Source organism: Triturus cristatus, chromosome 3_1 (assembly GCF_964204655.1).
Source record: "Triturus cristatus chromosome 3_1, aTriCri1.1, whole genome shotgun sequence".
NCBI lineage: Eukaryota > Metazoa > Chordata > Amphibia > Caudata > Salamandridae > Triturus > Triturus cristatus.
The window spans coordinates 649,937,038-649,959,800 of NC_140583.1; the positions used below are offsets into that span (position 1 = coordinate 649,937,038).

The following is a 22,763-nucleotide window of genomic DNA, read 5'->3' on the forward strand; positions in this document are numbered from 1 at the left end:
GAAATGGTGATCTCAAACTTAAGTCCCCCCTCCCCCCTCAGTGATCTGGTCCAGTTATTGTTGTGGTTTGCTGCTATGACTAGAACGAGAACGGATGTCAGTCAGTTTCCTCTCGCTGTTTGTTCTGATTGATGGTGCCGCTTATGGCATGTTCCATGATTGAGCACTTTTGCTTTTCAAAGGCATGGGCCCCTTCTTGTTTATGTTGGATGGCAGAAGGTGGGTGTCCTGACGGGTATCCTTTGGAGGTTTCCACTCTCAGGCAGAGTTCTGTTACAGATGCAGCATCCACTCCTCTACCGGGTGACATACGCCTTAGAAAACAGTTATTAGTGGCTTTTGGTTCCATACACTTAGAGGTTGAAGTGTCGGCACCCCTGTGTTTCACCACAGCTTGATTCTGGGAATATCTTTCACCCTAACTCATTTCCCTAGAACTCCTGCTCCACTTCTTTTTTAATTCCCCCCTTCACTCCTTTATCTCTCTTCTTTTCAGTCTCTCCTCATCCCCTCAAAGTTTCTTGTATTCTCTCTCATAAATAGCTCTTCCTCTTTTTAGGCCAGTCACTGCATCTGTCACCTTTTTCTACTCTCCTAAACGTTTTTATCATAAATTCTGCTTCATGTTTTACCCCTCTCTCATTTCCCCCTGCTCTTTTTTTCTCTCTTTCTCTACTTATTTCCTTATCAGTTGCTATAATTGCCCATATTTCCCTTTCCTTCCTCAATCCCTTCGCTGTGATCCGGATCATTTTTAGGTCTTGCCTACCAGGTGAAAAAACCTGCTGTCAGCTTACAGTGGGCTCAGAGTGTGCCATTGCTCACCCTTGGCTGGATTTATAGTCGCCCTCATGTGCTTGCTTTTTGTGTGTCACATTGCGTGGGCGTTACTTCTTCTTCTTGTGTTTGCGCCTCCCCTGGAGAATGGATGGATTACTTGTTTCCTTTCACTGCTCATTTTTGAAGCAAAACTGTTTTCTTTTTGGATAAGCATGCCACAAAAAGTGCATGTGTTTTCCAGCTGCCTCCCTCGTTTACTGCTCTTTCCCCCCCTCTGCCGCACTCTGTGTTGTTATCTCTCACATATGTGCTTCTCCCTCGCCCCCTCTATGGTGTGCTTGTTCTAATTTGCTTCTCCCCTGCATTGCTTTCTCTTGTATGCTTCCTCCCAACAGCTCCATGTTCCTTTCTGTAGCTTGCGTGCTTCTAGTTTCCTTTTCACTCCCGTGCTCCATGTTCCTCTCTATTATTTGTCTTGCTCCCTCACCCTCTACGGTATTCCCCCACCTGCGCCCTCCTTGATGCTTATGCCCCTGCTCTCTCTGTTGCTTGTGGGCCCTCTGTTGCTTTACTCTCCATATTGTTTTCTTCCCCATCCATGCAGTCTGTGTTGCTTGCCCTCATCCCCCCTCTGTTCTGCCTCCCGCACCTGTGCTTTAAAAAAAGAAAAACATTTTCACACTACTTAAAAAAAAAAATATTTACTGATCTAGCTAAAAAATATTGACACATCATTTTGTAGGCATGTGCATGCTTGTTGCGCATGCCTACAAAATGATGTGGGTGGAGGAATCCTAGCACCTTTTTTTGTTCATTTACTGTTTAAAGTTTCTAAGGGTTACTTTAATGTTAATATTCCTCTCACCATACCTTAGCTCTCCCATCCCCTCTCTTTTTTTTCCACTTTCTCTCATTATTCCACTCTGTTTCCATTGCCCCATCCATCGTCCTTGTCTTTTTTCCTCTACACTGTCCTTCCTTCATCACCTCAGCTGTCATTAAGAACCAGATGGTGCGGGGGGCGTGGCTTTGCCACGGTGCAAGATGGCCACACCTTAGGCAAGCTCTGCCCGCTGAGCCCAACATCTGCCATGACCCAGCTGTAATAGGGGCCATCCGTCCCTGCCACTGAGCCACGACACTTTACAAACGCCGGTGACACTGGCGAGGCGGTGTAAATACTGCCATCCGTGGCTGCTGACGACGTAAGGCCGTGAGTGAGCTGAGGCCTGCACCGGCTGCTCACGAGCTGAGAAGGAGGACAGGATCCGAGGCTGTGTGTGCGCCGGCAGACTTGCCGCACCGCACACAAAGACGCACCGCATCAAGGCGCTGCGAGATCGAGCCCGAGGGACTGCGGACTCGAGATGCTGCCTGGCCCTGATCGCTGTGGGACGCGTGGCGAGGCCAGGCCTACCCACGCTGCCCGCAAGGAAGCAGAGGCATTTGGGAGCAGTGAGTGAGGCCTTTCACGGGCCCAGCCGTGCTTCGGTGTGCTCTGGCCTTCCCTTCCCCCTCCCCGGCACCTGAAACGTCTGGACTCATGCAGTGGTGATCTGGCCTGTGAGCACCTGACCACCAGGCATGCCTCCACATACCTGCTGCGCCGCGCCCGGCCAGGCCCGCACACCCGGGGGCTGGAGCTCCCCGGCGATTAATGGATAACGGCCTATGACCCGCGGCCATTGCGCGGCTGGTAACCCCGGCTACGGCTCACATGAGCCTGCCACATAGCCCAATCACCACAAGCTATAGGGCACCTGTACCCCGCGCGCTAGTATGCAGAAAGGCCTTCGATCCACGACTGCTGCATAACTCATGTTCTTGGCTCCAGCCTGTGAGAATCTGACTTGAAACTCAAGCGCTATAAGCCACAGACTACCTGAACCCTGCGCATTGAAATAAAGTAAGACATCTGACCCACAGCCGCTGCGCAAACCCAGCTCCCAGCTTCAGCTTGCTCGGATCTGTCTCCAGGCTCTACCACCACGAGTCACCAAACACTCAGACCCTGTGAACAGGAATACAAAAGACACTGGGCCTGCGACCACTGCGCAATTCGTATCCCTGACTTCAACTTGCACGAATTTGCCCCAAAGCCCAGTCGCCACGAACCACAAGAAACCTGGACTTTGCAAGCAGGTGGGCCTGGTGTACCGACGATCGCTGGGTTTGGTCGATGGGACGGGACAATGAGACACACCCTCCCGAACTCCCAATAACCAGTGAACTGCTGGCTCTAAATACCTATGACCATGGGGAAACCAGAGGGCAAGCAGTCCAAGATCAGTTTTGAGAAAACAAGCAGCGCTAAACAAACTGAACCTGAGGCAGAGAAAAGCGCTGCATCACACCCCTCAGAAGACGGCGCCCCAGAGGACCAAGATCTGGACCTAAAAGCCATACTAATGGGCGTAAAATCCAGCCTGAAAAGTATAGATGCTAAGCTGGACATGCTCTCCTCCCGCCTGGACAGGGTAAAGAACAGGGTGGACACACATGACTCCTGGCTCGACCACGTGGAAACCAGAGTATGAGGCTGAAGACAAACAAACTGATACTACTGAACGATTGCTACAAATTGACAAGGTACTGAGTTTGACCAAACAAAAAAATGAAGACCTTGAAGCCTGTTCGAGACGCAAAAATATCCACGTGGTGGGCATTCCCGAGTCCACAGCTATCTACAGGATGGAGGACTTCATGGAAACTATGCTGCTGGACCTCTTCAGCTAGGACTTGTCGCCGGTTTTCATTTTCGAGAGAGCCCATAGATCGCTGGGACCGAGACCTCCCCCAGGGGCTCCCCCACGCCCAATTCTGGCACGCCTATTGAACTATAAAGACCGTGACCCTATCCTTCGACATGCCAGGGAGCGGGGCCACATCTAATACAAAGGAGATGCTTTATCTTTTTTCCCAGATTTCACCTTAGCGGTACAAGCCGCTGGTCATGAGTTTTCGGCCGGCAAACCAACTCCTGCAAACAGCCAATCTTAAATATGCCATGTTCTACCCCACCAAGCTCAACATCACCCTGGATGGCAAAGAAACCCACTTCACGAACCCAAAATTGGCTCTCAAATTCGCCAAGCAGCAGGCCAAAAAGGGATGACCCAAGGAGGATCACACAAGCTCCTCCTCGGCAGGAGCGAGGCTTAGCGATAACGACTAACCACTACTCGTAATCATCTACAGTTAAACGCAGGAACTTTAAAAAAACAAATTGGGGCCACTGAGCAGACGCTGCTGCACCTCACACCAACTAACCTCCAAGAAGGCCATCTACTCAGCTAAGTCATTTATGAGTCTATTGAAACATGGCTCTGGGTGGGGCGGGTAAGGCTCCCACTCCACATTTATGCTCAGCCCCCCAGCCTCAAGGCGGGTAGACCCCGTGGTGTCTTCACTACCCCCTGGGATGATTCCCAGTTGTGTTTATGGGGGAGATTGCCACAACCTAATTGAGGGGTTGGAGTGGGTGGGGGGGGGAGTTGTGGGAGGGGGGGTTGTTGAGGGCTAGTCACCTCAGTTTTGTTGTTTGTATAAGAAATGTTGGCACACTGGTATACTCTCGCACATTTTCACACACGGTTGGCAAAGACGCACAGACACATCACATGCACAGCTGCAATATTTTTTTTGGCTCCTTCCAGCGCAGATGGATAAGAGGGCCTTGATTAAATTACTTTCATGGAACATAAGAGGGCTTAACGATGGCAGGAAGATATGCCTTGTGCATGCCAATTTAAATAGGCACGCTATAGATATTTGTCTACTCCAGGAAACCCACCTTTCCAGTAATACTTTACCACTCCTACTTGCCCGAGGGTGGGGATCCACATACGTATCCTCATATTCTAATTATGCAAGGGGAGTCTGCATTCTAATGCGCAAGGACCTGGCCTGGACCATGGATCAATACATATGTGATACTGAAGGACATTACATTATTCTAACAGGGAAACTTCATAACAGGCAAACTTCATAACCATCCCATAACCTTGTCCACTGTCTATGGTACAAACCCAGATGATCCGGCATTTTTCACAAACGTTTGGCAACGAATCGCCAGCTCCACTCCACATATGGTACTCTGGTGCGGTGATTTCAACGTCCCACTGATAGACGACATGGATAGGGCAGGGAGTTCCAGACGGCCCCATCCAGAAGCGGCCTCCACACTCACCTTGATCATTGCAGACAACCACCTCAGAGACATATGGCGCAACGCGCACCCCGGCGTACGTGAAGGCACCTGTTTTTCCCTGCAACACAAGGCATGGTCAAGAATATGCTACTGGTTAACATCCAAAACCATGTCTCCCTGGCGACCCACAGCATCTCACCTACCCCACACTCTTTCGGATCATGCACCAATCCAACTGACTCTTAGCCTCCCTCCCGCACGCACCATCGAGCACGTTTTCCTGGCGATTACCCCCAAATGCACTCAGGGACCAAGTTTTTAGAGAAGAGGTGTGCGTTGCTATTGAGGAACACTTTGAACAGAACACTGGGTCGGTCGGCTCCCCCGCCACACTTTGGGATGCCTTCAAGGTGGTTATCCGAGGTGTCTGCATGGCCAAGCAGCATGGGGTACTTAGGGCTATCCGAGGAACACTCTCAGCACTTGAAGCAGACATCTCCGCACTCGAAGCTCAATTCCACCGCTCTAACGACCCTACTGTCCTAGCTAACATCCGCGGTAAACTACCGGCATATCAGGAGGACGCAACTAGAGAAGTTACATTTCCAGGCAAAGAATCTCAGGTGCGCAGATATGGCAAGGGTGATTGCCCGGGCAATACACCAGCCAGGTTACTTCAGAAGCCACGTGCATCTTCTTACATCACAGGCCTGATAGACTCAGAGGGCCAACGTCACTTGTACTACGCATTATGGTAGACTTCTTTACCCGACTATACTCCACCTCCCAAGCGATTTCCCCCCACAGACTTGCAAACTTACTTTGACACTATTGAACTAGTGTGGCTTTCTAACTCGCACCAGGAATTTCTAGACTCCCCCATCACTGCTGAGAAAGTGCAGCAGGCAATTGCTAGTCTTTCCCCAGACAACGCCCCTGGCATGGATGCACTGACAGCATCCTTCTACAAAGAATACTCTGACATTCTAGTTCCCCAACTGCTGGAGGTCTACCGCGATGCCTTAGAGGTAGGCTCGCTCCCCCCTTCCATGCTAGAAGCCGTAATCTTCACGCTCCTCAAACCTGATAAGCCAGCTGACCAGTGCGATTCCTACAGGCCACTATCACTCATCAATATTGATAATAAAATATTTCCAAAGGTACTAGTGAACAGATTGCTTTTTTCCTATTCGCGATTGGTGTTTGCGTGCTCGGGGAGAAATATCTCGCGAACACGCATTTTGGGAACGCGAGCAAGCAAAAAATTCCGCAAAGCCGCGGAAAGCAGAATTTTGGGCAATTCCACGTTCTCCGTGGAACGCGAAATTACCCAAATTCCGCGAGTGGAACGGAATTTACCGCCCATGCCTAGCTGATACGCCTTTACGGGCACACATCAGAGACATTTCCGGTCAGCAGGGGCACACGGCCTCTGCTCTTTGCCATTGCGATGGAGCCCCTAGCCGCACAAATTCGCCAACACCATGCAAACCGGGGGGGTGGGATTCACAACTCGAAGCCTCACCGTGTCTCTATATGCGGATGATGTCACTCTCTATGTAAATCAGCCGGAACATAATCTTTCCCCACTAATCCGTGAACTCATACGTTTCGGAGACTTGCCCGGGGTCCAGATTAATTGGGCCAAATCAATACTTCATCCACTAACAGAAGCCACAGTCCCATTTCCCGTAAAATAGACTCTTCAGTGGGCAACAGGGCCAGTTAAATATCTAGGAATCTACATTAGCAGAGAGCAATTTTGGCAGAGAGATGGCATGGTTTGAAGATCGCATCCCCATATGGACGAAGCTACCATTATCCCTGGCGGGCCGAATTGCCATAGCAAAGATGGTGGTACTACCAAAATGTCTTTATCTATTTATAAACATTTCCACCCCAATCACACAGGCCTCCGTCAATGACTCAGGTCCAATATCATCGCACTGGTCTGGGCAGGACAACAGCCTCGGGCTAAATATGAATTGCTGACCTTGCCGCAAACTCAAGGAGTGTTAGGTGCACCTTATCTACAGCTGTACGCGCTATGCGCTCACGTACACTTCCTACATTACTAGGCACATCCCACGCCATTTCAACTGCACGTTGCAGTAGAAATAGACGCAGTTTCACCATGGGCGCTCTGGTCAGCCCTTTTCCATATAAACGGCCCGTGTCTGAAATAGACACTTCACAATCCATGAGGTGGGCATAGGCTGGGTTGGCACGGTGCGCAAGTGTTACCCCTCCTTTACACCCCATTAATCCCGATAACGAAACATCCATTAATACCCTCTCTACAGGATGGCGGCCGATGCAGCCGCGCGGACAGGCTAAATATGCACACCTTCGCAGACCTTTTTCCAGGAGATCAATTCTCCACGGCCCTCCGACTCCGCAGTATACATCCAGAGTGCCACTAGACACATTTTTATATTGCGTCAGTCCCTAGTAGAGTGCACTGCAGGTGCCAGGGCCTGCGACTCAAGCGCCGTCGTTGGGCTGCAGCACTGGATTGTGCCACCCACCTGAACGGCCTGTAAAAAGGTAACTCGGGCCTGCCATCACAGAGCCCGTGTGGGGTCCGGGACCGCCATGTCAACCTGGTCAGTGCACACACTGCCAGTTCGTAACCTTCCCTTTTCTTACACGTCAGGCACCCCTCAGGTAGGCCCAAGGTGCCCCTGTGGGCAGGGTGCAGTGTATGTGAAAGGTGGGACATGCCCGGGTGTGTGTGGCATGTCCCGATAGTGAATTACAGTCAATTTCGTTTTTCACTATTGCAAGGCTACTGGTTCCCCATTGGAGAGAATGGGAGGTTTGTTTATAACATCTTATAAACATAACTGGCCTAGGGAATTAGGTAAGAAAATGAAGTTTCGTATGCCTGAACTCAGAATCTAAAGATGCATCTTTTAGTGGAGGTGATTATTACATTCAGTGTTTGAAAATACCACTTTTAGAAAGTGGGTATTTTCTTGCTCAGTCATCCCGTGTGCCTCTGCTGGAATGTGGATTGACTGTCTGGGCTTTGGACGACAGATGGCTAGGAAGCAAGAGTGTCTCCCAATAGTCTAAGTAGGTCAGGAAAGGGCTGAATAGACCTGGGCTGCGATGGCAGAAGATTTCCTTGCGCCTCAAAGGGCCTGGTCTGCCTCTGACAATGCCGTCTCCACCTCCTGCCAGGAATTCACACCAGAGAAGGCAGAACTGGTTCTGGCCGGGCACAGGCCCTCTCTGCCTAAGAGATCAAAGGATTTTTGGACATAAATATTGGGTCCCAGACGCCTGAACTTTAAAACTCATCTGGATCAAGAAGACTTCCAAGAAGAAGAGCTGGAGAAGCTGCGAGAAGGGACGACCGCTTTGCTGGGTGCTTTGCTGGGCTCACCTTCAGTGGCTACTTCTGTCTTGGGCAGTGAAAGGCCTGGACTGGACATTCTGCTACCTAACTTGTGAGTCTCTCCAAGGGCTTGAGGTAGAGCTTGTCCCCTGTTCACGAAGTCTCAGGAACAGCAAACACTTCAAGCTCTTCTGCCGCAGCACTGGGGACTGTGTGTTTTGTGCTGTAACAGAGGAAAAGCAACTCGATGACGTCTACGACGCCGCTGCCGACTCCGTGTCCTGAAGGCACTGCAGAGGGCACCGCCACAACGCCGCACCGCTACCTTGGTCTCACCGACGCCGCCCGTTGACGCCGCCACCGAGCTACTGCTTGCACCGTGACCTGTGGGCACCGCACTCCACACCGCCTCGCTTCACGCCGAAGCTTTGGCACCGCCGAGAGCACCGCCACACCGCGACCTTTGTCTCACCGATGACGCGTGTTGATGCCGCCACCAAGCCGCAGCTCGCACCGCGATCTGTGGGCACCGCACTCTGCACTGCCGAGCTTCACGAGGACGCTGTGGCCTCACTGAAATCGGTGCCGCTGCTTGCACTGTGCTTCGAGGGCACCGCTCGTAAGTCACACGAAGCACCGTCCTCATCCCGCACCGCAGCCTTGGCCTACCGACGCCGGCACCATCGACACCCGCTCGTCAGCTGATGACAGAGCTTCAGCAACGCCGCCGCCGTTGCTTGCACCGTGACCTGCTAGCACCGTGACGAGCACTGCCTTCATCTCACACCGCGACCCTGGTCTCACTGACGCCTGCTTCTGACGCCGCCACCGACGACGCCCGTTGATGCCGCCACCAAGCCGCTGCTTGCACCACGACCTGTGGGCACCTCACTCCACACTGCCTCGCTTCATGCTGAAGCTTTGGCACCGCCACACCGCGACCTTTGTCTCACCGACGACGCCTGTTGATGCCGCCACCAAGCCGCAGCTCGCACCGCGACCTGGGGCACCACACGCTGCACCGCTGCACTTCGCACCCGACGCCTGCTGACGCCAGCGCTCCTGACTCCAGCAGAGAGGAGCTCGACCTACACCGCGAGTGACTTCAAGGGCCCCATTGCCCTGCACTATCACAGGTACTGTTTGCGGGTCTTCCTGACACCGTAGCTGGCCCGCGACCCCGCGACCAGCCAGAACTGTTGGATTTGTTGTTCATGATGCCGGCATAGCCCCGGACGGAGCTATCGACATCGAGGAACTTTGTGTGAAACTTATTTTGATAACTGCAGATTTTAAATATAGTTTTGTGGTTTTTTGTCGTATTCGGTCTTGTCTTAACGTATATAAAAATATTGGCTATTTTTCTGAGCTAGTGTGGTGTCCTTTCATAGTGCTTACACTGTGTTTCTGTTGGTTATGTGCAAACGCTTTCCATACTGCCTCTAGGATAAGCCTAGCTGCTCGTGCCAAGCTACCAAGGGGCTAAGCAGGGGTCATTTTAGGAGTGTAACTGCCTTATCCTGACTAGAGTGGTGGTTTCTGCCTGGCTTTAGCGCAAGCCTCAGCCAACCAGAAATCCCATTTCTAACATGCAGTCATCAACTCAAGGGTGGATTATGGCAACTCCCACTACCTTGGTCGCCCACTGTATCGCAAACATCAGCTCCGAGCCATCTAAAACACTACTTTCACACTCAGCAAGTTTCTGAGTGGTGATATCTGTTTAGTTTCACTGGCTGTCACTGGAAAAAATAATTATTTAAAGCGCATTTGCATCTGTCATAGAGTCACTTTCTTGCAATCCTTCTTCTCCTGCTGTTAATAGTCCTTTACAGCCTCCTCGACTTGCTTCGCTGGCCTTGCTTATTGCTCCTCTTGTCTGAGGCGCTCCTATGATTGGCTCATCTTTTCCCCCATCACTCGGCAAAATATTAGAACAGTCTGCTTCTTCAACTTAGCCTTGCCATGCTGCAACTCTGCGTAAAACGTGTACGATGGGGATCTTTGCTGATACTTAGTCCTGCTAGCCTCAAGCTCTTTGCTGTTGCTTCCACATGTCCTCCATCACCAGAATGCGTTGCAGTGTGGTCACGAACTCAGTAAATCAATATATTATTCTTTCTTTCTCACCTTCATTTTTAATACATTATCGAAATGCCTAACAACAGCATGACTTGTCTTTGCATAATGTGGCCCACCACTGACATATACTGGGCGTTTGTGTCAACATTCTGGCTATCCCTGGCCCAATCTTGACATACTGTGGTCGTGTTTGACAGTGCCATGGCTGTTCCTGGCATAACAGTCACCCTAGACTTGCCACGTTGTGTTCATTCTTGACAATATTCAGGCTTTATACATAATTTAACATTTGCTCGTCCAGCATATTTCAGGCATTCTTCATATACTTTTGCCCATTCCCTGCATACTGGTAGTGGAAATCCCTGTTACATAAATGATGGACATTCATTGTACTTAATAGATAATGGATATTGAAGTCAGAATCTGTCCCATGTACCAGTACTAAAAGAGAATGCTTGATGAAAATGCTGATTCGGGACCACACAAATATGTACTAATAATGAAAAGCTGTTATTTCATGACAAATGAAAATTACAATAATTTCTTTTGAGGTACCTAAGTTTATTTTTCTATAATTAAACATCTTCATATTTTAGCAAAATGTGTAAATTTTCAGAAAGTGTATCATTGATATCTGGAGACCACCTGTTTGCATTTCTATTATTTAAAACTGATATTTGAGTGATAAGGTATCCAGAATTTAGGATGCGTATAGCTGATCTTGATTTCTTGGTACCACAGAGGACCTACTGATGTCAATGTAATTGTCTAACTCTTGTATAGATATTTCGTGATCTATTAATGCAGCATTTTGGCATTAATGCTGCTGCTGTCTAAAGCTTCACCATGTAAGACTGCATAGCTGTTTCCTGTACTTAGCTTAGCTGTGTATGGTTTGTAGATGTGAGATTTATATATTTGACAACCTTTCTATCCGCCCTTTCTTAAAATAGATTTTCAGTCTTAAACATTTGACTGACCGTTTACTTTGGGGGGGGGATGGAAAAACGAAAAAATGAGCATTTAAGAAGGATACTGAAAACATTTTGAGAAATGATTGGTGATGTAATATTACATATCCAAATATTTGAAGTGTCTGTTATACTTTGAAATTATGGCAAAAAATGTATTGATTTGCCACAAAGATTTTGTGACAAAAGTAGACTTTACAGGGCCACCATGAACATATGGGAATAGTTCATTAGTTTCCAGTCAGAATCTCTTGATATTTAGCCATTTATGTGGATTCATGCAACAAAATACTCCACTTTGGCCTTGTTTTTGCAAAATGTTCCCACAGGTAGAATGCTCCCCCAACAACAGACGAGGAAGTGGGGTGTGCTCCGCTGCTCAGTGCATTTTGGAGTAGGTATTTATGCCCCACCACCTTCATAATCCGCAAGCCATCCCACATTCGAGGGAAAAAAACAAACTCTGAAAATATATGTTTTTGACATTATTTTAATTTCTCATATTCACAGCAAGGTTTGTATGTGCTACTTGGAAGGAACCCTGGGCTCCTGGCACCACAAGGGTAGGGACTGTGGATTGCAAAACAGGCGTTTGTCTCTTTTCTAGCGGTTCTGGCAGGGATACTCTGCTTCCCACGAGTTTTCTAGGGCTGTTGTTACCTCCCAGAAAGGGGCTGCAGTACAGATTATTCTGTTCTTCATGAATACCCAGAACCCTGGAAGGCTTCTATTTAATGTTATGCCCTCTTGGGATCTTTATTCTTGAATTGGCAGATCACACCTCATATTTCTTTGTCATAGAGAACCCTCCTGTTTCTGAACACCTCAGGTGGGCAGAAGATTACAGGGGTGTGAGATACATCGAGGGAGCCCAAGGGAGGACTCAAATGTTTGCTGGTAGCAAAGAAGGCATCATTTTCCCAGACGATATTAAAGCAGCGCACAATTGGCAAGTCAAGACCGCATGATCAATGTCATCCTGGGTAGAGTTTGTGTTTTTGTCGAAAGGGGTGGAATTGTCCCTTACAGAGGTGTGGAGTACAGACTTTCTCAAGAGCTTCAGAAAAAAATAGGGGGTGGGATTTAAGGCTTTGTTGATGGAGGAGACCGGATTCCCACTGGATATGATAAACATTTGGGACCCTCACCTTCACGTGCAGATGATGTTGCTGGTGATATGATTAGCCACTTCGGGGAAGAGGAGGTCGTCTCTTCCAGCTCTTCTGCAGCTCAGTTGTCTCTGGAGCACTGGGAGGCAGTTTATGAACTTACGGCTTGTTTCTCCTTTCCCTGGGAACGTGTACTGGATTGAAGAGCTCAGAAAGGCAAACCAGTCTAGAAAGAGAACAGATTTCATGTATTTGTTTATGGATTTTTATAGCTCTTTTGTAAAAGTGCTTTGCAGGGTATTAATCAAATGGTACAATAATACAGTGCATAATCTGCAAAGAATTGAAAAGGCAGAAAAGACCCAGAAGAAACTTCCCGGTGAAAAGCATAAACTCCCCCAGCCAGGTATAACAGTTGTAAAATAATAAAATGGTGCCATGCAGTTCCGCATTCAAAAAGTAATGGCCAGGTCCACAAAGACCCTCGGGGGATTTGAAGTACTCCAGTAGCCTGACCGAACTGGTCGCCTGCGCATTGATCTAGATCTCAAAAGGTTTGTGGATTTCAACCTACAGACATAGGCAAAGAATTCCTTATAAGGGCATAGGCCTTTTCAGTCACAGATTCATTGGGGATGGCAATAGACATGGCTGGCCTCTATGCGGTGACTTACACTAGCTGCAAGCATACATCCCTCTAGCAAGGCTCATGTTCATGCATTATAATGATTAACACACATTTGGGTGGAAAGACACACGTTTTGGTATGGGAGATTACATACATTTTAGACTATAGGCCCCGTCGGGGTTAAACCCAGGATACTGTAAAGCACAGTCTGTAATGCCTCATACAAGACAGACAGCTTCCAACCAGTCGCCCCAGAAATACGGGTGTCAGAATTCGTCCTCAAGGCCCAAGAGGAAGGTCCTATTTATCCCCATTAGGTAACAGCTTTCTAGGTGTTTGCTGATGATCAGGCTTTATTTTATGCTTCTTGACAGTAATGGTATTCCTGAAATGGGGAACAAATATATGCTCGGATTTAGAGTTTTGGTGGAGCGGGATATCTGCAAAGATGTGGCGGATGTCCTCAGTATTTAGTGTAGGTAACATGCCAAAAGAAGAATCTGCTAATTGTCCGAGAACAACTTAGGTCTGGAATAGATCTGGTATACTTTTGTATGCAAAAGGTTGTCCAGTTCCCACTTTTGTTTGCTGTTGCACTTTTATTGTGTGGCCATTATTCCGGTGTCAAACTCTCACTGGGCAAAATGTTTCATGGGTCTTAAACAATTTCAGTCCAATGTTCTACTTGACATCAGTGCACTCATAATGTGGCGGATGGGTCAGACCCAAATCTACCAAACCCTAAATAAGGCCGATAGACTTTATCTTCAGACAACAGAGTTACCTATGTTATATAGATCTCGCAGGTGTTTGCTGTAGACAGCAGAGCTGTCTGTCAGGTGACACTGAGTGCACAGGATCAGGCCTCAGGCAGTAGCACTCTTTCTCTGGTGGTGCAGAAGAAGACCAATGTCTCACTCAGCAGGACTATCCTTCAGTTTGCATAGAGCATGCTGGTATTAGCCTTAAAAAGCAGAGGTATCTCTCATATTGCAAATACTTTAAAGGTGTTAGCTTTCAGACAGCCGAGCCATTTCGAACGTCTCACAAACCTTACAGGCTCACGCCTCTCATAGCAAAGCTATCTCTCAAGCCGCAACAAATTAGAAGTTCAGACTTCTGACAGCAGAGCTATCCAGCAGGTGAAGAAGACCTTACAAGCTCAGGCCTCAGGCAGCAAAGATAACTCAAATGGCTAAGTCTTCAAACAACAGAACTATCTCTTAAGGTGCACACAACTCAGATATCAGACAGCAGTGTGATCCCTTATGATACGGTACTGTTCTTACATGCATGGTTAAAAATAAAACAGATAAACTGAGTCCGTTTTCCTGGAAGATGCCAATTGTCAGCAACCATCTAGTTATGCCTCACTTGAAGGCGCAGCCAATCCGTCGCCTGTCTGTCTTCCAGTAGACCCCGCCCAACCATTGATGAATGCTGCATCAGGAATTCTGAGCATTAAGAGTTCACTTTGGTAATTTTGATTACTTGTATTAGTTTTGGGTATCCAGCTAAACTGGATCTTGCATAGTACATTAACACTTGGCATGTATGCACATGTATGCCTTTTACTGTCTTTTTAGGTGGAAGTCTACTCGACCGCGAAAGCACTGTCTGACGCTAGGCATACTGTGGCTTACCATGAAGATAGGGGCCACCCCATTGACTGGCTTTCCTTGTCACCCTCAACTGTACCTACTTCTTATTTGTGTCCCGGCTACTCAGCCTTGTGTTTTTCCAGCCCATGGAGCATTGCTTCTTCAGCATGTGTGTTTGGCTGGTGTTGTGCTCGATGTTAGGGAACTACTTTTTTTCTTTTAGTGTAAGCGCACACAGATAGTGCATGTGTTCGAGCCGTCTCCCTTGCGTACTTCTCTCCCTCCTTGTGCTGCTGCTTGTCCCCATGTACCTCTTTCCACCCACTACCTGTTGTGGTCGCCTGTGTGCTCCCCCTTGATGCATCCACCCCTGTCCTCTCCATGTGGCTTCTGTGTCCACTTGCCTTCCCCTGTGTTGTTTCTGTATCTCCCAACCTCCCCTTTCCTGTCTTTTTTCCATGCTCCTTTCCCATTCTGTCCGCTCTCTCACTTTCTTACTTTATCTTTCTCCCTTTCGTCTACGCTTCATGTTTTTCCTCAGTCTTGTTGACTCTCCCTCACTAATTCCATTGGTGCTGTTATAGGGGTGGGTCGTTCATTGTAACCAGAAAGCCCCTCAAGATTAGGGTGACAGAATTTCAAAACCAACAAGCATTGGCATAGCCAACAGGTCTCTCCTTTGGGACCTTTATAAGTGTGTAGCCAGAGCTATTGGCATTACCAACGTATTTAAGCAATGTTGTAGAGCAGCGTGGATGCTGTGCAGCATGTTGCAAAGTTATAATAAAAAGTGTTATATGCATTGTTGTTACCTTATGTATAACCAATAAGACATTATGTACTACTGAACGACCCTATTAAACAAAATGTTTAGAGAGTAGTGAGAACAAACACATGGCACATTATAGTCGAGGCAGCATATCTAGCCAAGCTTTCTCAGTTATTAAGCAACCACATGTACATTGTCATTTGAGAGGAGAGTGAAGCGTTCTGGGAAACGTATCCTAGGTCCTATTTATATTTATACATTAAGTCTCACACGTACAGTGAATGGCAACGCATATTTCGAAGACAAATGGGTGTCCTGTATGATTTTAGTGTATCGAAAGCCCTCTTAGAAAATTGGATGCATTTATCCATTCTAAAGCATATTTTTGGTGTCCATTGGTGTGTTTGAAGTCTTCAATGTCGATTAATATGGTAGTGCGTACAGTTCCAAGTAGGGCCAACAGGGAGACAAAAGCCTGCCGTCAGCAGCAGAAAGACCTTCCACATCAAGCTTTCAAGAGTATTGCACAGCATACCAAAAAGAGCTTCTATGTGTCAAAAAATAAATAAAAGGCCTAAAAGTACTCAAACGCATCGTTGTACAATACAAGATGTAGAGTGCACTGTGTTGCCCGACCGTGCTGCGATAGCGCGATTGGCTTTTTTATCTCATTCAAACTACTAAACAGTAATGGAGGTATTGTATCTATTTTTATACTGGGCTTATTCTTGAATACAAAATATGGCACAGGACTCACCTTTTTGACTTCATCATCCTTTAATTCTGGGAAGTAGTATGGTAGGAGTTGCGCAGCAATCCCGCCAGAGTAAATGCGGCGACTGGAGTGTTTCGAGACAAACAGCCCGATAAAGGTTAGCTATGAGTTATCCTTATTGTCGTCGAGCAAGATTCCCAAAATCAGACCCCCGCAGCTCCCCACTCAACCAGAGGAAGAAAGATGTAAAGGTTTTTTTCTATACAGTACTGGTGACTGGGTGAATCCGGCCCACTTCCTGGTCTTGGATTGGCTGTGTACGTGAGCAGTGAGTGGCGAAGAAGGAGTGACGAGAGACCGGGGAGACAGAATTGGCTGTCCGCCCTCCTTCTGATGTGGAATTGGGAGGCGGGTCTTGCGACTGGGATATTCGAAAGAGCTATTACGAGTGGACTCTGTTAATTGATGCAGAGAGTTGGGTTCAAGAAAAGGTTTGCGGAAAAGATGCGAGATGACAATGCTCCTCTTGAGTTGTGGGGGCAGTCGAGCGGGGAGGGTGATTCCCCAAGTTGTGAGACAGAAGTGATTGCTGGGACGCGTAATACCCAAACATAGAGAGTGTTACTGTTAACAACTTCTTGCACTCATGAGTGGAATCCTGGTGTAAATAAAAAGAAGCGTGGTTTGGATTGCCCGTCCACCCTCGTAGCATATTCTACAAATTCTATACTTGTAGTCTGCAATGTATTAAACCAAAACAGGAGAGCGTGTAATTTCCTGCTATTTCTGTAGAATGCTTTGAAAGGGCGCGCTGCAAGTTAAACAAGCCGGTAATGTTTGTGTTATTAAAATGTGCAGGCGCGAATGGTAGTTGTGTGTGTGTGCGCGCGAAAGTGAAAGAGATCAGCAACAGACCATTGGAGAGGCGGAGCGAGGCGTCCGTGCTTGTGCACGTAACAGCAAGCTGGTGGCCGCCTTTGGTAGCACTTTAAAAACCCGCTTACTAACTGTCTAGCGAGACCTAAAAAACGGGACATTTCCAAGAAAATAGAACAAGCATATGCAATGCAATAGGTCTCGCATCTACACAAGTTTGAGCTAGTGGCATTGTAAATGACAATACGTTTTATTTATGTTTTGTTATTTAAAACATAAATAGAAGGCATTCTCATTTACAATGCCAAGAGCTCAATCTTGCGTAAATGCGAGACCTATTGCATTGCAAATGCTGGTTTAAAACAAGCATTGACAAAGCCATTAGTTCTGGTCTTGGAAGCTGGTGCAATGGTTTGCTTATTTTTTTTTGAATGCGTATGGCACAAAAATAACAAAAAATAAAGACAATGCTGTTTAAATATGTCTTCTATGTCTATTGGCCCATTGGTCACCTGATTTGCACTATGGCACTTTAAATTCATTGGCTGCCAGTACCAGCATCATGTGATCAAGGCCTTTCTGAGGCCGAAACGCGTCATGGCGGTGCACGACACACTTTTGGATTAAAATGTATTTTGCACTGAATTATTGGGTCCGCTTCGTCCTTTCTGCAAAGTTCTGAAGCTGTGACGAAGTTCCTGCATATTTACACCGTCACGCTTCCCCGGTGTTAAGCAGACCCCTCGTTTGTAAGGGCCGAACGGCAGGAAGCCAGCCTCTGCTCACCCGGAAGCATCCTTTGTTCCTGTGTGGATCAGCCGCGGTGGCCCCCGGACAGCCAGTTCTACTTCGACTGCAAGCCACGGGCGGAAAACTCTCACGGCTGTGATCGAGTCCAGTCCTGAAAGGCTTGCAGGTAGGAGCTTTGGTGGGATTTGTCGATGAAGGAGTGTGTGGAGCGCAATGGATAAGGACTATTTAGTCTGCTTTTTCGTAAGCGCTCGTGATTAACTTTCCAAGAATTTATTGTGTGCCATCGCCACCGATGCTGTTAGGAGCCGCGAGGAGGAGGCGGTCGAGATGTTCGATGACTCACCAGTCACCGATGAATTACTTAACGCCAATATGAACTTGTTTAAAAATAGAGCTGGTGATTCTGAACTTAAGGAAATATTTAAACAATTGGAAAAGGCAATGCGGTCAGAACAGTAAAAATGGTGGGAACATAAGTCCCTTTCTCGCTATTTGGAGGTGGGCAGAATTCCACGCGGCCTCCGCATTATGCTAACTCCCAGTTATGAGAATCCAGATCCAAATATGTTAGTAGAGTGGGCTGAATGTAATCTGGATTCTTCATGCCGTTTATTAAGAATTCTGGTGAAATATGCGGAAAGCGATAGGGCCGCTTTACAAGTTAAAATTAATGACTTGAATGAGCAAGTATTTAAAGCAGTCAAGAATGGTGAATCTGAATTGGAGAAAAATATCGGGAAGAGATGCATGTAAGATTGTCTAAGGAAGAAGACATGAAAAGAAACGCAAAGCGTTTAAGTTCCAAAGGGACAAACTGGATTACCAGAACGGACAGATATTCACATTTGCAAGAAAGTACGATTCCTTAAAGAAAACGAAAACTACAGTACAAGCACAGTCTAGTAGTTCTAATGTGGAAGATACATTGCAAGCATCCACCTCTTTGTCAGACCTGAGCTCAGCACCAGGCAGTGAGTCCGAAAACGATCAGGCCGCGACAAACCCTCGATTGGGGTTTATGAAATTCTCACTGGCCCAGGAGGTAGATTGCCTGCGCCAGGATCGCAGACAAACCTTAAGGCCCCGGGCTCAAAATCGCAGACAGGACAAAGACAAAGAGCAAACATCAAGCGCCGGGAACGCAGACGCTGCCATAAAAGCAAACAGCAATGGCAAGGTGAATTACAAAAAACCACAAAGGAAATGGAATCGCAAATGAACTGTCCGACCAGTGAATACCTTTCGATCATCAATCTTACAGACGTGCACCTCACTGCGAGTGAAACTGACATCTTGTCACTGGGGTTATCATATTGTCCTCCGAATAATTTTAACTATGCGCGAACTCGCATTGACTTCTACAAGTATATTCGCAAACTCAAACTGCGCAAATTCCACTTACTGAATAAGACCAAACACAATATAGGACAGGAACCAACTGTAATGCCTAGTTCCGACTCGCCTCCAATTTCTTTGGGCGATTATGAACTGCTTTGTGATCTGCAGGACCTGCATAGAGTGGGCACACTTGACGAGACAACCTCAGATTTGGGCATCCAACCAAGAGTAGACATGCCAGGCCTAACGGGCTTTAAACCTAAGTCTACCTTTAATCCCATTTTACTGCATGACAACATCGATTTGTATAATGATTTAGTAACCACCCAACTTAAGAAATTGCATACGGTAACCGAGCAGGCCCAAAATAAGCATTGCAAACAAAACAACTGTTATGGGAGCCTGATGAAGAAGTTAAAGAGCAGCAATAATGTGATAGTATGACAATCAGACAAAGGGAGTAATATCGTGCTGTGGCCTAGGTCCATGTATATGGAAGAGGCGTTGCAACATTTGAACGATCGGCAATGCTATAGACGCAGTGATTGGCAAACAGTTAAATCAGCCTGGAACAATTTCAACACCAAATTACTGTCCTGAAAGAATGCAGGATTATTGAGTAGTGATGAGTTTAAGTTCTTAAAAACTAATCATCCAGTCATTCCTGTTTTTTATTTGATCCCGAAGGTTCATACAAATTCTAAAAACCTCCGGGAAGACCAATTATTTCGGCAAAGAACAGTATCATGGAGAACACTTCCCGCTATATCGAATTTTTTCTCCAGGAGCATGTCAAAAAGTTACCATCTTATTTACAGGATACGGGTGTTTTTTAAGAAAGATAGAATCAGTATCTTGGCAGGATGACTATTTGTTGGTTACTTTGGATGTCACGGCTCTGTATACCAGCATACACCATCTAGATGGGATCAGAGCAGTGGAATGCTTCTTATGAACCAGACCTGTGAATATGCTGCAACACAACAGAATGTTAGTGGATATGATTCATACTTGTCTACATCATAATTACTTTCTGTTTCAGAGTCATGTGTTTCAGCAGATGCGAGGCGTGGCTATGGGGGCTTGCTTCTCCCCTAGTTACGCTTGCCTCCATATGGGTTTATGGGAGGAGCAAGTCCTCAAGGCCCAGTTTGGGCATATCCTTACAAATCATATTGTAGCATGGTATCGCTACATTGATGATTTATTTTTCATTTGGCATGGATCAGAGTCTTCAGCCAAGTTGTTTATTGAGGATATTAATACAAACACCCTTAACCTCGAATTCACAGGTCACGTGAGCAGAACTTCTGTAAACTTTCTAGATGTAGAAGTGTACATCAGTAATGACAGTCTGGAGACCCGGTTACACGGCGGGTAATACGGTTCTACATGCTACCAGTCACCATCCAGATCATCTGATGTGCAGTCTCCCCTACGGGGAGATGCTGCTCATCAGACGTATTTGCAGCATGGAATCGGAATGCTGAGTGGCACAGGGGTCTAGTAGGGAAAGGTTTTTGGACAGGGGCTACTCGGCTGAGGTTATTGATACAGCAATCAGGAAAGCCAACTCCGTCCCCCGCTTATCAACACTAGGGTTTGCCAGTGATCAAACCACCCCCCTGGTGGTGCCCATAGCAACTACAGAACCACCCAGATTGATAACCACCTATAGTCGCCAACACAAACAACTGCGCATGATCTTCAGTAAGAACTGGCCGGTTGTTCAGAATGATTCTATCATTGGTCATCTCTTAACAAAAAATCCCGAGATAACGTTTCGCAGGGCGCGTTCTATGAACGACCTGCTTGTTAAAAGCAGTCCTGAAATCTGTACCAACAGTACCTGGTTGCAAACTACCAAAGGCTTTATTAAATGTGCTTCATGCAAAGCCTGCAAACTAGGTAGGAATAGGACATCGCACAAAATTCCTTTCAGTGATGTTCCTGTGCCAATATCTAAAGAATTGACATGCAAATCTGACTTTGCGGTATATGTGCTGGAGTGTACGTGTGGCCTGCAATATGTTGGTAGTACCAAGTTGCATGTTCACAAACGTATACTCTAGCACATGAGGGCCATCAACAACAACGATGTTGCCTATCCAGTCGCAAGACATTTTAAAGAGATACATGGCAGCTGTCTAGATTTTTTAAGCTATTTTGTGGTGGACGTGGTCCCACAACTGAGCCGCGGGGGTGACCGCGAATCTCAGCTCCGACAGCTTGAAACTAGGTACATTCTCGAGCTAGATACCAAAGCTCCAAATGGATTGAACTCGAGTGAAGATCTCTGTACATGTCTTTAAACAGTGATATAACAGGATTCGATATTGGTAGGTTACGTAATAACAAGTTTAAAGAACATATCCCTATACTTATAAATTAGACCTCGTATGATAATCTGAGCTCTAATAAGGGTCTTAACATATTTTTAAATATGTATTTCTAGGTTCTATATACATTTCTTCTCCTTTTCTCCTTTTCTCACACCACACTCCTCTTATTTGTATTTTATGTTGGTGACCAATTACGGCAGATTAGACTAATTTACAACAAAAACTGCATTTGGGTATTTTAGCAGTAACCGCATGTTTTTATTAGAAGTGCATTTAGGCACATACATGAAGTCAGCACTACGAGATTCTACAGCATATAAATAGGATTTGGTCCGAAAGATTTATGAGGGAATGATCATTTATTCATTATTGGACTTATGCTATGGTAGAGCTTGTCTCACCTTTTTGAAGAGTGATACTCGTAGGTAGTGGTCACTGCGTCCTGTAATTTAATGTGGGATTTTATGGCAACAGTTCTATGTATGGGATTCTCAAGGGATAGACTTGGCATTTAGTTAAAGCAGGCGGTTGTAACGCAATATTGTGGTTAGCAGATGGATTAGACAGATGGTGAGCAGATGTGGTAACATGCTATTGAGGTGTGTATTGCACTTTCTGACTGAATCTATGAGGCGGAAGGTCATTTTAGCCCATACAGTTTTTAATGATTATACCTTATAAACTGTTATTAAATTGATAAGATGGGTTTGTTTTATAGTTTAGACTGGGATATTTATGAATGGTTTTGCTTATTTTTGCACTTGCACAATTTGCACATTTATGAAGTTTTGCACCAGTACATGGGTAGTCAATTATGAAATACCCTGTATTTATTGGCAGTGTGTTTCTCATGTCTGCTATAATATCAATGTTCATTGGCCCATTTATGGCGAATATCGATTTTTTGCTAAAGCTTGCACAATTGCAGATTTTGCACTCTCGCTTGTTGTTTGTATTAATGAAATTTATTGCAAATGTATTTTAACCAGTCTTGAAATGAGACCCGTGTATTTTAGCATTTTAAGTTGCTATTCCGAAATATGTCTTCTATGTCTATTGGCCCATTGGTCACCTGATTTGCACTATGGCACTTTGAATTCATTGGCTGCCTGTACCAGTGTCCTGTGATCAAGGCCTTTCTGAGGCCGAAACGTGTCATGGCGGTGCCACGACACACTTTTGGATAAAAATTTATTTTGCACTGAATTATTGGGTCCGCTTCGTCCTTTCTGCAAAGTTCTGAAGCTGTGACGAAGTTCCTGCATATATATATACATATATATATATATATACATATATATATATA

At 46.4% G+C, this 22,763-nt stretch overlaps 1 long non-coding RNA gene across 1 annotated transcript in view; it reads right to left on the bottom strand.

Moving 5' to 3' along the window:
- The window catches only part of LOC146860727 (uncharacterized), a 376,528-nt gene that overhangs the window by 133,841 nt on the left and 219,924 nt on the right, over positions 1-22,763 (bottom strand). The window contains exon 2 of the long non-coding RNA XR_014979198.1: positions 12,475-12,661. This is a non-coding gene — a long non-coding RNA (uncharacterized LOC146860727). The remainder of the gene's footprint in view (positions 1-12,474; positions 12,662-22,763) is intronic.